The 16,471-nt window shown below is 31.7% G+C and overlaps 1 long non-coding RNA gene across 1 annotated transcript; it reads left to right on the top strand.

Moving 5' to 3' along the window:
• Positions 1–7,069: 7,069 nt before the first annotated feature.
• LOC120092636 lies at positions 7,070–8,295 on the top strand. The gene is made up of 2 exons (XR_005486105.1): positions 7,070–7,111; positions 8,201–8,295. It is a non-coding gene; the product is annotated as an uncharacterized LOC120092636 (long non-coding RNA).
• The last annotated feature ends 8,176 nt before the right edge of the window (positions 8,296–16,471 follow it).

The following is a 16,471-nucleotide window of genomic DNA, read 5'->3' as shown; positions in this document are numbered from 1 at the left end:
ATATGTAGTAAGGAATATAGTGTTATTAGGGTCACAAATTTATATAAAAATAGAAATATAATACATGAATTCTGGATCCATTTTTGTATTTTTTTTATTTGAACAAAAAAATAGGTAACAAGGGACACTACAAGAATCGCACTTCTCCCGACGTTCCAAATCGTCGGAAAATGGTGGAAAACGTGCCGAAAGATGGATCTCCCGACGAAAAACAGATCATCGGGAGTTTGGTCGGGAAAATACGTCAGGGAAGGACCTCCCAATGCAAGAAAGGGACCGTCAGGAGTTATTCCTAGAACTCCCGATGCATAAAAGAGCGTATCGGGAGTTCCAAGAACTCCTGACGGCTAGAATACATTGTCGAGAGTTCCTAGAACTCTCGATGTGCTCTTCAATGCATCGGGAGTTCTAGAACTTCCGACGACCTATTTTATTCGTCAAGAGTTAGGAGAATTCTTGACGTGCTAAAAAATGCGTGGGGAGTTCCTTCATTGGTTGAATATTGACTTTTTATTTTTTTTAATTTGTAATTTGTAATTTTTTTAAATTTGATCTGAATAACCTGTAAAGTATCATTAACTAACTCAAAGAGATTTACATAATAAATAAAACAAACAAAATGAAGTCCATACTATAATAAATAAATGAAAAGTTACAAGATCTTACAATAAAACAAAGTCGATACTAAATAAAAGAATTTGTGTTCATAAATACATGGAAGAAATAAAATGAAAACAACGTCAATAAATACAAAAAAGAAAACAACGTCTGGAACACAGTATCTTGAACAATCGTCCAACCTCATCTCGGAACAACATCCTACATTAAAAAAAATATTCAAATGTCATAATCTTTTATAAACAAGAACAATTATAACCGTATGAACACCCCCCCCCCCCCAACAACACGTTCAACCAACAACACGTTCAAACTACATAAACATCCATAAACACACAAAAACTCCAAGTTCAACAGTAAAACAAGCAAAACGAGTATAATCAAACTCTACCCACTCCCCAATAGATGAACTCGAACATCTCAATTAGATTTGCACATTCATATTTGTATATAATCGCTAAACCTTTTTTTTTTGTAAAAAAAGTCTAATAGATCCTAAATTCTCAATTTTTGTGTCTAATAGATTCCTAATATATACTGTTTGCACAAGGCATCTAGAGAAACTTAATTCGTGGTGTTGAACTTGAGTTGGTATTGATGTAGATGTTGATTTTATGTGTTGTGGTTCAATCTCTAACAGTCTTTATACCTTCAAAGGGCTTGTGTATTCAAGGATTGTGGGGGCTTCAGGAGTCTAGAATCTTCTGCATGTTGGTCAAGTCTCTCTAGGCTCTCTGGAATGTAAAATTGCTGACCCCTACAAAGAAGGAGAGCTAATAGAGTTCTCTAGTGGGTCTCGTGGGCTTGAGCTTGGTTGGTCTATAGGTCTGGTCTTTAGGACCAATTAATTGGCCTACTTTGACATTTGGACCAAATTAAGCCCATTTTTTGGTGTAACTGGACTAAAAGCCCAAATTATAATATCAAATTGGGCGAAATTAATTTTACTCAATCCAACGCTTGAGATGAAAACATGTGTCGCCATCGGAATTCGTCTTCAACTTCAATCTTGGACACATGTCAACTCCTAATTGGTCCTAAATTTGATGATTTGGGATTGTGTTGTTAATTTAGGTAATGAAGTGGCAACTTGTGATTGGCTGAAAAATTTACACTTCAACATATATGAAAAAGTTAAAAACTAAATAGTGTATTAGATACTAAATTTAATCTTTTGTTGAATGGTACATATTGGGCATCTTTTTAAGATTGATGTATCTATTATTTATAAAATTGAATATTTAAGGTTCATAGGCACAAATAGTTTTGTTGTCCGATAAAAATTGTTAATTTTTAACTTGATATATTTTTTTTCAAATTTTTTAGATATAAAATTGAAGGTTTATTGATCTATTAAACATTTTAAAAAGATTTATTAGAGTTCTATTTAAAAGTTTTTTAAATTTATTAGTCACTTTCAAATCTTTGGGATTTAACTTGTAATTTTACCTCCAAATAAATATAATTTTAAATGCAGTGATATATTTGAAGGAAATCAGACATGAGGATTTCCATGAGCAGCGGAATGATCGTTCAAAATTTCATTCCTATATGAAGATTAACAATTACAATCAAGAAACGGAAACATATAGGTCATGCACAATACGAAATTACAGCATGCTTTACTATACGATCAAAGGAAATAATACACATACCTTTGAAGAATCATCTTCAATCTTCCTTGATCACAAACGCTCGAACAATCAGCAAGACTACAAACCCGAACGCTCAAACACTACGACTGCACGAACACTACGATTGCACGAACACAGCACGATCACACTAGCCATGAACACAACGAACTCCAAGACCACGAACACAGCGAACAGCCTCCAAAAACCTCGAACAATGTTGAGTTGAGTACAACACCATCACAATGGCTACTTGGTATTCTCGATGTGAGAATCCAGAAGTGTGGGCTCTAAGTAGACTTGGTTAGAGGCCGAGATCGGAGGAACAATCGTATAAACGATTGAGTAAGTGAGAGATGACAAGGTCTATCGTATAGACGATGCCCAATCATTTAGAAGAAGCTCCGTAATCGCTTAGCAAAAGCTCCGCGATTGTTTAGTTATTGGCCAGTTGAGTAACTATCGTGTAGAGTCACTCCACGATCGTCTAGTCTCTCTTCAGTTGTCGTTTAGTAATCTCATTTACTTGACAGCCACAGTAAGTAATTTTCGAAAATGACAATCTCAAATCACCAAACTTCTAAATTTAGGAAAATATTTTTCCTTTTATCTCACAATTACCATGAAATCACCAATAACCTCCCACTCAATTGGTTATTAGAGAAAAAGAGATAATTATCCAATAATTAATATTATTATAAATATATATGATAACCAACTTACCATACTATATTTATAACCTATAGTTTTAATATTTCATCTCATGAAGGATATAAACCATAGCTCTTTTTCTATTTCATGGTACTTAATGTAAATCTCATTTATATTGATCCTCCACTAGATGTATCTCATACATCACTCCGATCTTATCATATATAATTGAAATACCTCTTGTCAATTCGAACATTTCAAATCAACACCAAGAACTTATTCTCAACTTGAATCTATTGAGCTACCAATGGGACTTTATGGATCTATAGCTCGAAGCTCCAACGGTACGTGAATAACTAACTAAACTCTTTAATCATGGATCCACCATCCGTTAATTGTCAGACACTCCACTAAAGACTAACAGCTGAACTCTCCTTACTATAGATATATTATGTGTCCATATCAACCAATCAACAGTGCGATAATACCTCACAAATCGCTCGTAAGTACAGCTCGGCCAATAACTGTTATGCCCTTGTAGTTACATCTAACTCCTCAAGTACGACCGATCTCTCTAATGAACAGAAATCATAGTCCTACTATGACTGAGTCCTCTCTTCCAAAGAAAAGTTGTGGCCATAATGTTCAAGCCATGGAATCAGCCCTTAAGGGAGCAATCTATCTACTTATCCCTACTTCGGGGAAGGAGTGAATTCTGTCTTGTGTAACTGGGTTCCCAATTCCCACATCAGTAAGTCCCAAAAAAGGTAGGTATGTTGAGTTGGCAATCAGGTTACTCTCACCCATACTAATCAAAGGACCACCTCAAAGGTAGGAGTTCCCAAAATATTCGAAATTGAGGTCATGTCACCTATGGTCGTTTAGGTGAGATGTCAGTCTCCAATATCAACGACGTTATATACAGAGACAAATCATAGCGTGATCCGATCTTATACAAAATCTTTGTATAGGACATCCCGCTCGCATGTCTCCACATGAATGGTCAGGATCTACTATCTGTAGTAGTTCACAACACTTGTAAACCTCTACAAAGCGAGCCGTATCCGTAGTGTCACCAAGATCAGGTATTCCTCCTGATCTACTTGTATATCTCATATATATGATTTAAAAATCTCTAATTGAGTATTTAATAAATGTAAAATATAAAAGTAATGAAAGAGATAATAGTTAAAATCGTATATAAGTTTTATATAGTTATACTAAATATGAAATGTGATGGGATGTAAGCCTCATTGATTTTAAAATATAAATACTTGGACATAAAATTCTTTTCAAATATAAAAATTGAACATGAAATTTGAAAGCAATCTAATTAGTAAAACATTAAGTAAAATTTTTGATAGATGAAAGGTTGAATTAAGAAAATAGTGTCAACCTATAACAAACTCATTGAATTAGGATATGTTTAGATTGATTTTGGCATCATCAAAATCACTTTTGTTATTGCCACAAAATCACTTCACGCATAAATAGTTATGTTTGGCGAATAAACAAAATTGATTTTAGAAAAATAAAAATCACTTTAAAGTATGAAGAGATATGGATGGCAAAAATTCTATCTCCACTCTTTCCTTGTTAGTTGAGTAAAAATTATTTTTAGTTTTTATTTATATTATCCCCTACCTAGATTTTAGGAATAATATAATTTTTAAAAATTATTTTCTATTTTTATTTTATTTGAGGGGTGCCCTAACCCCTTCATACATTCACCAGTACTTACATATTGCTTAAGTGAATAAATCTACACACATATTGAGAATAAATTTGGAGTAAAAATAATTATACCGATAATAGTAAATTTGACAAAATTCTTAATTTTAGGTAAATGAAATAAAAAATGATCTAATTACATTTGTGGTTGAGCTCATTATGATTGATTTGATCTATCATTAAATTTGACTATGATTATACCAATTTAAATTACTAATTAGTAATAGATACCTAAAGTCAACTTTAGTCATTAAACAAATACTAGATTAGTAGCCGTGGGAAACATTGATGAGTAGAGTCAGACGTTTATGGTTGACCTCAGATGTCCACTAAATAGATATAAATCCCTTGAATTAGATAGTCAAGAGGTGGCGTACCACTCTTACCCAACCACATGTCATATGTTTTGTGGAAGCCAATTAATGGCATTAAATACTCAATTAGAGATTTTTTAAAAAAATTGGTAAAATTATAAACATTTTTGAAACTATATATAAAAATAAAGCTTTTTTTCTTTTTCTTCCAAAAACACAACAAAATATGGATTGTGAAAAGACACAACGCATTAACAAAAAGAAAATTCGATTCCCACATCACAATTTAATAGATTTTATTTTTAAACTTACATTTGAATACATGTATGTTTCATTTCTAATTTTTACTTTAGATTTTTTTCAATTGAGATATAAATGACGGTTTCTCTTTACCCTATCAAATTTAGTTAGAAATTTGAGAAGATTACCTCAACTTGAATTTGACATTTTCAATTTAATATTGTGGTAATTATGTGTATCTAGGTTAGACACACAAAATGCCCAAATTTAGTATTTAATTCTTTATTATTTTAATAATTTTTTAGTTTTACGTTTATTTATTTGATGAATATCAAGTTTTATGTTTATATATTTAAAGAGCGGCAGTTTTTATATATAAAAAAAATGTTGAAAAATATTTTTTAATGTATCCAAATTTTCCAATCTATTAGTGATAGACAGTATAATTGATAGATGTTTATCAATATCTAATATTTATCATGTTTTTTAATATTCTCATCGACTTTATGATTTAAAATAATTATCCTGTTAGGTTTTCACTCTTTCTACTTTTAAAATATAATAGGAAGAAAGTAGATTTGTTAAAGATGGTAAAATTTACTAAAACCTGAGAAGATATCCAATTTTTACATTTAGTAAAATTTCAAAAAATGAAAAACAACCATTAAAATTCTAAATTCTAACTCATGTAATTTTAAGTTTTAACTATTTTGGTTCACGTTCATTATGATATATTTACTTTTAAATTTTGTCCATTTTGATCTTATTTTGTTAATGTTCATTTTGGTTTTTGTACCATTTAGTTTCTTCATTTTTGTTTTTATTTTATATTGAAAGTATATGGATCAAAATAAATTAAAATTGATAGTTGTTATGGTGAATTTGAACCTGACGAAATAAGTCAAAATTTAAAAATATATATATAAGATAAGGTAATATGAGGTAAGATAAGATTTAATCTTATCGAATTAGGAAAAACTCATATGATTAAGATTGAACCCTAGATCAACCCTTTAAATACAGCATTATATCTCCATTTGAGGTAACATAAATTTATGGCTTCTTCTCTATTCTATAATTTTCAATTTTTGAAGTCCTTTGATCTCATATTACATGTTTACTGTTGCAAGTGTTTTTTTTCTGGGTAATTGCAATTGGTAGGATTTTTAGGAATAATTACCAAGTGTATAACATCATTTAAAAAAAATTACAAATATAACCAAGTCTATTAGTCATAGATTTCGATCGTTGATACTTATCACTGATAGACTCCTATCAATAATACGGTCTATCCTTGATAGACTATTTAAATTTGGTCATATTTATAATTTTTTTACATTATATTGTATTTGTTAATACTTTGGGTCTAATGTCTATATTTGTAATTGTCCCCTTTTTTTCTTTCAAAATTTGATATCAACAATAGTATAGAAACAAAAATGAACATAAAAAATAAAAAAATGTATGTGTGTAAGTTTTGGAATGGGAGAGTGAGGACATAAGAGAGTAGAGATGTGATGGGGAAAATTATGGGTTTGAAAATGGGATGCAATACAAGAAGAGGTAGGCTATATTAACACCCAACCAAGGAGGGTTTGATGCACAGAGAGATATGGAGATGAAGATGAAGATGAAGATGGTGGTGGGTGAAGCGGCTTTGTCATGTGGGCAAGTGGCTTCCGCATTTAGGCCTTGCATCCAATATTTGTCGACATCAGGAGGAGCCGTCCCAGCAGTATGTTGCACTGGGATTAGGTCCATCAACAGCCATGCTTCCACTCCAGCCGATCGCCGCGTCGCTTGAAGCTGCTTGAAATCGATTGTCAGTTCCGCCGCTGGCATCAACTTCCGCGCCGCTTCTTCACTTTTCTCCGACTGTGGCCTCCCCAGTCCTTTCAAGATCGGACCCAACACCAACTGCAGCAAGTATGTTATAAGTATTTGAATTATATGTTTTATGGTTCCAAGTTCACTAACGCAGTTCAAGTAGAGAATTTGAATTCTATTAATGAAAATGGTTACTCCAAATTATGAAAAAAACAACATGCACAACTCCAAATATCTCAACAACGTTTGGGACAAGATTATCATCAAAATATAATAACCACCTCCTCTTACTATAGTAAAAAACTATTTCAAAACCTCAAATTAGCTACAGTTATCAATATTTCAAAACCCTTATTTGCTACCGTATTTATTATTCACTACCGTTTTTACTATTTTATACTCATTATTTTTTTATTATTTACTATTTTCTTCTCAAACTAAAATAGTTTATATCTTAAACATATCTTATTATAATCCAAACTAAAATAATCTATACACAAAACACAAATTATCATAACCCAACTATAATAACTAACTCATTGCCCCAATCGCCCTATTTGAGAATCTAAAAATGAAAATTTGAAAATAAAAGATTCAACGAAAATAGAGTTGTATTTCATATTTTCAATAGTAGAATTAGAAATTGGATTCTAATTTAAATATTTTTTTAAATGTGATTGATATTATATTTATAAATCACAAAAGTTGTAGTAGTTATCTGCTAAATATTAGTTGACAAAAACTATTATTAATTTATTTATGAACATGTTTTATGTTAATTTTGTGTATAATTATTATTTTGTAATGTTATATAGTTTATAATACATTATAATACATATTATACTCTTCAAATAGTGAATTAAGTTTATAACATGATATAGTACAATTCTAAATATTTTTATCTTTATTTAATATAATTCTACATTTTAAAATTTAAAAATCAAAATCTGGATATAATAAAAACATAAAATTATTGTTTCTAGAATTTGTAGATTTGGATAATTGAATCCAAAAATAGTTTTTTAAAAATAAAATTTAGGTTATCTACTAAATAGCTAAACTCGATAAATCTAAAAATATTAAAAAGAAAAAAAAGGAAAAATTAATTTTCTACCAAATAGACCATCACTTTTCTCGATTATCATTCTCTTTTTAAATTAATTTCCATTTCCTTCTTGGGTTGTGCAGAGTCTACTGAGGCATCCAGCTTACAATTATTATAATATCGCGGTATCTACTTGGCTTTAATTCCCACAGCATGAATAAAGGCATCTTTAATTGAATCCCTTTTTAGTTTCCTCTTCCCCCACTTTTTTTCTTTTTTCTTTTTTTTCTAATATAGTGTGTGTCCAAGATTACTTCCATTACACACTTCTCACTACAAATTTCAAACTTTATTATAAATTTAAAGAAATATATCAATTTACACTTTGGATTGTATCAATTTGAACTATAGACTTTCATTACACACTTCTATTTTGTAAATATCATGTGAGGTTTATTGTAACATCCGAGGGGAAGATTTGAAATTTAAGGAGGAGAAGAAAAATCTAAGATAAGCTTTACAAATATATATGTTTGTGAGAGAGATGAAAAAAAAAAAAAAAAGGTGGCTAGTGGAGATTGACGTCGGAGNCTTATTTATTTTTATTTATTTTTTTTATTAAATTACAAATTTGATCCGTATGGTCTTGAGAAAGTTAGAGAAGTCTAGGATTTAAAAGTTAAAATTGTCTCTATGGTTTGATAAAATTTCATTAATAGTTCCTATAGTTTGATAAAATCCTCATAAATTTTTCCTATTGTAAGGATTATTTATGAAAGTGTTATCAAATGTAGGGATTAAATTCTTCAAATTTTCCATTTAAGCCATTTTTTCTTAACTCTCTCACATGCACATATATTTAAAGGTAGAAAATTTCCTGGAAGTATGATAACTTTTCATACTCCATCCATTTATTATGCGTCACACGTCTACATTCTTTTAAAATTAGAGTGAGATCCGATTTAAGGAAACGGATCAATAAAGGGAGTATGGTAATAATCAGAAAATTTTCCATTTAATCTTACCCAGTCAAAGTCAAACCTTCTCCTTCTCCTTCTTAAAATTTCAAATTTTCTCTTTCTCCTTTTCAAATTCTTTCAAATATTTAATCAAATAAAATCCAAATAAAATAAATTATCTTCTCAATTTTCGAAATTCATGGCTACGAAAACCAAATTATAGGAAATAAAACTCAGTATAATTTGAGATAATTAATTTCAATTTACCTGAAGCTCGAACGTTATACTTGTAAGTTTATCAATTAAACTCAAATGAAATTTTGGAATGTGGTTCCTTACACACCTAAGAAGCAAAGACACGGATGCATATACAGGATACAGATACAATACAATATGACGATACACCAATTTCTAAAAAACTAAGATACAGATACGTTATATATATGAGCCAATTAATTGTTATAATACTCATTCCAAGTTTGATTAAAGTAGATTCAAGAAGAAAGTGAAGACTTAAAAAATATAGCAATGTAAAATGATGGTTGAGCGATTAGAGCAGACGGTAGAAAAGAAGTAGAAGATAAATATTGAAGAATGAAGTTGAAGATGAGGGGAAGGGTGAATCATGATTTAGATAGTGAGAGAGAAGAGAAGAATGAAGATTTAATTATGTTTCGAGTTTTTTTAAAAAAAAATTTTTATGTTTTTATTCTTTATTATCTTTTTCACTTTTAATCTATTTTGTTCTAGATTGCTTGATTTAAGTAGATTTTTAAATAAAATAGGTTGTAGGTTGGCCTTTTTAAGTGGTTGGACTTAAATTTGGAGAAAAAAAAAAAGACACAATATATCCCCTTCACGTATCTGGAAGCAGATACATGTATCTGAAAATTAGAAGAAAATTAAAAAAAAAAAAAGATACTTCAAATCACGTATCAGACACGTATCTGCCATATATCTGGACGTATCCATATCTGATACGTATTTGATATCGATTCTCTTCACAATTGAAGTATATGTGCTTCTTAGTTACACACTATGCAGATATCATACAAGACGTCCTAGTAAAGTTAGAGACAAGAAGAAAGGAATAGATAGTAAATCAAGCATAAACACATGGAAGTTAGTAACCCAATTTAGTTATCAACCACCTATGTTAGGGGAACAATGTGTCCAGGAAAGATAATCCACTAATATATAAAAGTCAAACGATTACAACACTGTACGTATCTATAAATAGCGAAGATTGTAATGACACATGTAAAACCCAAGTTAGCTCATCACTTAGACTCTCCCTAGATATGAGAGTCTCTCTCACTCGATCTTAAGCTCCTTCTAAGTATATGAATATTAGTGTGTAATACTTAGGCTCCCTCTATGCATGTGAAACTCTCTCTCACTTAAAGATATCTTTACTTCTACTTGTGAACTCCCTTCACATGAGAACTTAGGCTTCCCCCAAGTCTTAAGAACCCTAAAGATTAGAAATCATACTTGATCAGCTTTGTCTTAGGCTCCCCTTAAGACTGAACTGTTGGGATTGATTCCCTAAAGTCTCGTGTCCTGTAGTTTGTATGAACGCTTGTATTGTTAATATATGATATTTACTTCACATCTTGTATTTTTTCTCAGTTACTTGTTTTATTTTCTTTACCACAAACCAATAAAGATAAAATTTCTAGTTATTTGTATGTGACTCAAGCATGTATGTGGTGACATACAAGTGGATCATGTCTTGAGTGATAACCAAAATGGTCTGTAGTATATGGATATAGGAAGGAAACCTTATCCTTGTAACACTACGGATGCGGCCCACTTTGTGGAATGGTCACAAGTATTGTGACTTGTCACAGATGGTCTGATCCTGATCATTCGTGTTGAGGACATGCGAGCAGGGGCGTCCTATACACATAATTTGTATAAGACCTCACCATGAAGTGTTAACGTATCGTTATATAACACCGTTCATGACAGAGACTTCACTTCACTAGGAAGACCATAGGTAACATGACCTCAATCCTGAGTGAGTTGTGATCTCTTGCTATTGAGGGCGGTCCTTTGATTTGTATGGGTGCAAGTGGCAAGGTCGTTGATTCAAACCTACCATTTTTGTGATTTTTCTGATTTGGGACTGGGAACTCAGTTACAGAAGATGGAATTCACTCCTTCCCCGAGGCAGGGGTAAGTAGATAGATAGCTCCCTTAAGGGCTGATTCTGGGACTTGAACGATGTGGTACCACACACCTTCTCTTGGTTCGAGAGGTGTTCACACATAGTTGGACTATGTTGTATTGTTCATTGGAGGAATCGGTGGTACTTAAAGAGTGAGATTAACTACAGGGGCAAAATGGTAATTTGGCCCAGCTGTACTTATGAGCATCTGTGAAGGGTCATCATACTCATGATTGGTTATATCTGATGGACACAGAAATATATCTATGGTAAGAAGAGTTCAGCTGTTGGTCTTTAGTGGAATGCCTGATAGTTAACTGATGATGGATCTCGTGGCTAAAAAGTTTAGTCAATTATTCACGGACCGTTAGAGCTTCGAGCCACAGGTCCATTAGGTCCCCTAGGTAACTTGGATAAAGTCGAGAACCAGTGTTTGGGCTAATTTGAAATGTTCAAATTGACAAGAGGAAGTTTGATTATATAGGATATAATTGGACTGATTAATTATATATGATATAATTGGCTAAATGTATGAGATACATTATTTTGGAGAAAATTAGATATAAATATGATTTATATCAAGTAGAGGAGAAAATACTATAGTATATATGTGATATCAAACTATAGGTTAAAAAATATAATATGATTATATTTATTATTAATTAGTTGGTTAATTATATGATAATTAATCAAAAAATCCACGTTCAGACGTGGGTTAGTGGGGCAACGTCGATTATTATAATCGATGAATTAAAATGAAAATAGTTTTCATTTTGATCAATCGTCCAAAATAATTCGCAAAAGCACGTTGGTAGTATTGTAAACGATCTCTTAAAGAATCAAGAGCCTATGCGATAGTTGCCTTGTGCCTAAACGATCGCACATTGTCACCTACACGATCACATAGCTTCTGTAAAGATCGTTTAGTGTGCCGTTTTTGCTAAACGATCGTATACCTTTTCCTAAACGATCGTTTAGTAAAACCTACATGATCGTGTAGCTTCTCCTAAATGATAAGCATTCTGCTATGCGATAACGTCTTTTTCCCTCCCACTTGCTTATCGCCTACACGATTCGTGTTTCTTCCTTCCTCTACCAAATTCACCAAAGACCACGCTTTGAGTTCTCACTCCGAGAATACCGGGGACTCTTTACTGGTGGGGTCGTCCCCACGGCGTTCGTGTTCCCGGTTGTTCGTGCTGCTGCAGTCGACGCTTCCGCTGGATGTTGGTAGATCGAATGGAGGTTTTCCACTACTTTGAGTGTTGAAGTTTGAAGAACTTCTTCAACTAGTATGACACTCTTTCTCTTGTTATTTTTTTGTTCATAGCATGTCGATAATTATTGTTTGTTTGCATAACTGTTCTATGAATGTATAATGTTGTATTTCAGTCACGATGAGATCGGAGCGATCCGCACATGCTCATGGAACTCTTCGGTAAGAGATCTTTCATGAACAAACTTTGTAATATGGAAACATTCGGTGTAAGAACAATGTGAAGAACATGCTGCCACAAGAAAAGAACAAGTCCTTCTTCTTCAATTCAACACAATAAAAAACGAATTATGTTAAACTCAACCAATGATCTCTGAAATAATATATGTGGCAACCCTAATACAAAGATTTCTTATGCTTAAGTAGAATAGCGAAAAATGGAAAATATCCCCACATATAATTGGAAATTTACCAAAAAGAAAAAAATATAGATAAGTACACACAGACACAAAATCTTAGACAACTTCTAAACAGCCTAAAGAGCAAAATTCAGGGTGTTAAACAAGTATATATAGCCAATATCACTGTTCTAACATGAAGGAAACGAATTCTTGATGCGGAAGTGAGTGATTGCTTGTGTCAATGAATTTTAATTTGGAACTCGTTAAGAACAGAGAAAAAAAAAACGATAAAACATTAAAACCTAAAGTATACTTTCTACTAAAAAGATAAAGAGGAAAGGGATGGTAACGCATAAGCTTGTAGAAAATTTTCTTCACGAATTTACTCTCTGGCGAGATCATGAACAAAAAATCTCCCATGAACTCAATAATGTACAACAAGATGAACACCACCAAAAATCTTCCTTGATCCTTAAGGTGAGAACTAAAGGCAAAGTGTGCAGGCTTGCCTTCTTAGTTTTGGTGAAAGAGAAGGGAACTTTCTTGAAAGATTTTTTATAGAGAGAGGAGAGATTTTCTCCAGAGGGATTCTAAAGTTTTTCACGTATATTGAACAACTTTTGCCCAACTCCTATGGATAAGACATATAAGAGATGTGAGGGAGTTATCACATAACCCCATCAGAACATGAAATAACACCCAAGGGAGTTATTTCCTATTTCAATTCTTATTACATTTAAGTAATTTAACATAATCAAATTAAATTATATATTATATTTAATTTAATATATAACCTATAGTTTATATTTTATCGCATATAATATAACTTAGTCTATGTTCTCTCATATAACCTATAGTATTAATTTGAATCATATTCATATTAATTTGAATCTATAGTTTATATTTGATCATATTCAATTATTTATTTCTCTCATTAAACTTTATATTATAATGTATCAAAATATATTATATTAATTGTATCTCATACAATTAACTCCCTTTAATTAATTTGAAAAATTCAAATTAATCCAAAGTTAATGATTCTCATTAACCCTTATTGAGCTAGTAAGAGGACCTTATGGACCTATAGATTAGAAGATTCAATGATATGAGATTAATTAATTAAAATTTTTATTAAATTAATCAACATTCATTAACTGTCGATCATTCCACTAAATACCGATAGCTACACTCTTGGGATTATAGATATATTTCCATGTCCATTAGATATAACCAATCAATAGTAAATTGAACATTTACAAATTGCTCATAATTACAACTGGATCAAAATTATTATTTTACCCATGTAATTACATCTAACTCTTTAAGTACTACTGATACGTCTAATGAACAATTAGTATATTCCAACTATAACTAGACCCATCTTTAGCTAGTGAGAATGTGAGGCGTCTCATTGTTCAAGACCTGAAATTAGTTCTTAAGGGAGCAATTTATCTATTTATCCTATGCAACGAGAAGTAGTGAATTCCTTCTTGTGTAGTTGTGTTCCTTGCTTCCCATTTGGACGAATCCCCAAAATGGTAGGCTTATAGGTAGGAATTTATAACTCATACAGATCAAAAGAGTGCCCTCATAGGCAGGAGTTTATAACTCATTCAGGATTAAGGTCAAGCTACCCATGGTCATCCTAATGAAATGTAATTCTCTTTAGGTAACGGTGGTATAAAGAGAGACCAATCATTTCGTGATTCGGTCTTATATAAACTCTTTGTACAGAATACCTCCAATCACATGTCTCCACATGAATGATTAGGATCAGATCATTTGAAACACTTTACAACAATTGCAACAATTACAAAGTGGGTCGTATCCGTAATGTCACGAAGATAAGATACCAAGTCTTATCCATCTACTATAGACCTTTCAGGTTATTACTTAAACATAATCTACTTGCATGTCACCACATTCATATTTAAGTTACATTAAATACCTAAGAGCTTAGTTTATTGGTTTTGGGTTAATACAACTAAATTTTAAATAAAATAACATTTTATTTTATTAAATAAATAATCTATTTGTATAAATAAACATACAAACTATGAAACCACGAGATTTAGGACATCAATCTCAACAATCTTCCACTTGTCCTAAAGTTAGTGGGGTGTACAAATATAATAAAGAATAAACATATTATAGTACATAAAACAATAAATTAGGACAAACAATATGCGCTTAGTAACGTCTCCCACTTGTGCTAGACTAGCTTATGCATGTCTTGTAGACCCAGACTCTCCAGGTGACCCTCAAACATTTTAGCCGTGAGAGTCTTTGTAAATAGATAAGCAACATTGTACTCTAAAGCGGTGGATTCAACAAAGGGTGATGAGTTTTGACATAGTTGAAACAACTTCTAGACCTGTCAAAAACTTCTTAAGCTATGCAACCTCATTGTAGCTTCACAAGCCGCTACATACTCTGCTCCATGGTAGAGTGAACAATGCAACCTTGCTTTGTGCTGCAGACTATTGCTCCTCCATTAAGAGTGAACATTGATCTTGATGCAGATTTCCTAGAATCCCTATGAGTCTGAAAATTAGAGCTAGCGTATCCTATAAGGATTAAATCCTTGGCTTCATACATAAATATTGATGGAACTAAAACGAAGCATGACCAGTAGAAGTGATGAATCAATAACGTTCTAATTGCATTAAAAAAAAAAGAATAAGCATGCTTAAAAGGTTAAAAAATACAACCTTTGTTGAATCCACTGCAATCTTCCTCTCCCGACCTCAATCGATAACACCAACGTAAATTCCGCTATTCTCCAGTTGAAGAACATGGTTGTGGGACCGATATGTTAGTGAAAATTGGAAATTTTACTATATTAAGTAGAAGAGTAAAGAGAATTTGGTGGAAGAATTTAAGTTAATTGTCAAGGAAGTATTAGTTTTTTTCAATTTAAAAAACAAGACATTTAAAGACAAATTCTATGCAAAATCTCATCTTGCATGTCTTCCACTTCAAACTCCATTAGCGTGCAATCTCTAGGTGTCAAGCTTAGGAAATGCTACTTCAAAGTCCACTTAGTTAGTGGGAAAATCAACCAATTGGATTTTTCCACTAACTAATCTTTTAATAAAAAAAATGAAAAATAATTTTCAAATTTTAGAAATTATTTATAAAACAACTTCAATTAAATAAAAAATAAACAAATTTAATATCACGTATTAAATTGTTTAAGACACCTAGCTTTGATTAATCATATTAATCAAGTTTGAAAAATACTTTCATGATTAATCACATTAATCAAGTTTGAAAAATACTTTCATGCTATTGATCAAGTATACTCTAAAAAACAATTAATTATTTAATAAATTATTTAATTGTAAATTATATCTCATATAAAATACAATTCTCCCTTAAGAGCAAATTTGAACATTTTAAATTCTCACTTCACCTAGTTCTTCAATTTTGTTCATATCGAGTTAGCAGGGAGACCCGATAGACCTACAGATCATGGGCTCCAACGATCCGAGACTAACTGGTCAAACTCTTTAACCTAGTTAATCAAAAATTCATTAACTAATAGGACTGTCCACTATAGCCTGTAGTTGCACTCCCCTCTGTGTCCATTTGATATAATCGTCATCAATAAGTTGATCATTCACAAGTTGTTCGTAACCTCAGCTAGGTCAAATATCGAA

Source organism: Benincasa hispida, chromosome 1 (genome assembly GCF_009727055.1).
Source record: "Benincasa hispida cultivar B227 chromosome 1, ASM972705v1, whole genome shotgun sequence".
Classification (NCBI taxonomy): Eukaryota; Viridiplantae; Streptophyta; class Magnoliopsida; order Cucurbitales; family Cucurbitaceae; genus Benincasa; species Benincasa hispida.
This window is presented reverse-complemented; position numbering and strand designations above follow the sequence as displayed.